Genomic DNA, 2,091 nt, shown 5'->3' on the forward strand with positions numbered 1-2,091 from the left:
AAGAAGAAGAGACCAGAGTTGAGGAATTGGCAGAATGGATCTATAAAGATCCTATCTGTTGGTATTTGGTATGGTTTTGTCATTGATGTCAACACCTACTAACACTTATCAACTCTGCCACTTTGGAGAATAAGCAACATTCACCGGCAAGCAAATGACTCATGCACAGTCACTGGTATCTGGTACACCAGCAGGGTATAATGATCACCGACACTTGGAATGGCATGGAAAACATTTGGTTATGTCGAAGAAATCATTTTGACACTTTGTCTTGGAGATTTGATTATTGGCATATTCGTATTTGCATATTTGTTGTTACCGGTAAATAGGTCTAGGTTATACAACGACAGGTGTTATCTTTTCCAGATTAGCATGGCATGCTATGGAGATGATTTATTATTGTTGTAAATGCATTAAGCCGACATGTTGAATCAGTTGTTTCATCGGGCATTAATTTAATTGTAAATTGATTTTATTGTAATATCTTTTAGAGCCGACCTACTAAAATTGGTCCTAGGTTATAATATAAATGTAAGATCTTATTTGTAAGATCGGATGTGGAATGCAAAGAAGAATTGTGAGAAGGTATATGTGAGAATAAGCAGAGCTATACACACAGGCATCATTTGAAGGTGAAGCAAGGTTTTTGTGAAAGCATATCAGAACTACACCGATACTGAATCCAACATATGAAGATACTATTTTGAGCAGTACATTCTTATTAGATTTAACCATCCAATTGTAGTCAGCGTGACTCCTATTTTGTGTTTGAGTAGTGAGCTCTAGGCATTTGGCCTTTCTGCATGTGCAGACCCCATTTGTCTACACTTACTATCTACAGTAGTATCATCTGATTGTGGGTAAGATTTCCCACCGTGGTTTTTCCCCTTATAGGGTTTCCACGTACAAATATTGGTGTTAAGTGTTGTGGATTACTTTGTCTTTTTTTTTCATGCATTAATATTTACCGGTATTGCAATAAACTGATAAAACTCTCTACCAGTATAAAAGACTAGTTTACCGGTATTAAGCAATAAGTTTGTTAAGTTGTTTTAGTTTGAAATTATTTGACAACTGATTCACCCCCCCCCCCCCCCCCCCTCTCAGTTGCCTCTAGGACCTAACAATTGGTATAAGAGCCTAGTCCTCTTTTGCAGAAGTTTAGCAGCTTGAGGAGATCCAATGTTTACTAACTATTTTAGGAAGGACAGTCCTAAATTTGATGGAACCAACTATGGCATATGGAAGATCAGAATGGAGACACATTTAAATTGCATTGGAAAGGACATCTGGGAAGTTACAAAGAATGGCTATACTACTCCTACTCCCGATCAGCCTAATCCACCTACCTTGGGGAAAGATGAAGAAAATGATTACAAAGCAAGAGAAACACTTTTGAGCGCATTAATAGATCAGCAAATCATGGGATTATCAGATAGGTCCACTGCGAAAGCTATTTGGGATCATTTGGAAACACTGAATGAAGGAGATTCCATAGTCAAAATTGCAAAGCTTGAAAGCTTCCGGGTCAGGTATGAAAATCTGAAAATGGAAGAAGATGAAAGGATTTTTGCTTTTATGGAAAGAGTTAATGAAATTGTTTTGGGTATTAAATGTTGTGGAGGAACCTTAAGTGAAAATGAAATTGTTTCAAAATTTTTAAGAGGATTGCCACCGGCATATAAAATGAAAGTCACTGCTATAAATGAGTTAAGAACAATGCCTAATACATCAGTAACTAGAGATACATTGATTGGAAAACTTTCAGCCTTTGAAATTGAGGAATTTGGTCTTGTTGCTACTATAAAGATAGATTTAGCCTTTAAAGCATCAACATCATCTGCATCATCATTTGACAAATCTGATTGGAAAGCCTTTTATTCAAGAGAATTCGAAGAAAGCAGGAAAGAAAATGAAGAACTTGAAGAACTTGAAGCACTATTTGCAAGGAAAATGCCTAAAGGTCCAGTTGGATGTAAGTATGAAGGTAAAGCACCCTTTAAATGTTTTAACTGTAATAAGATTGGTCACATGGCTTCAAGATGCCCTAATAGACATGCTAGACTAAGAGAAGAAGCTAGAAGAACATAC

Source organism: Cryptomeria japonica, chromosome 9 (genome assembly GCF_030272615.1).
Source record: "Cryptomeria japonica chromosome 9, Sugi_1.0, whole genome shotgun sequence".
NCBI classification, from domain to species: Eukaryota; Viridiplantae; Streptophyta; class Pinopsida; order Cupressales; family Cupressaceae; genus Cryptomeria; species Cryptomeria japonica.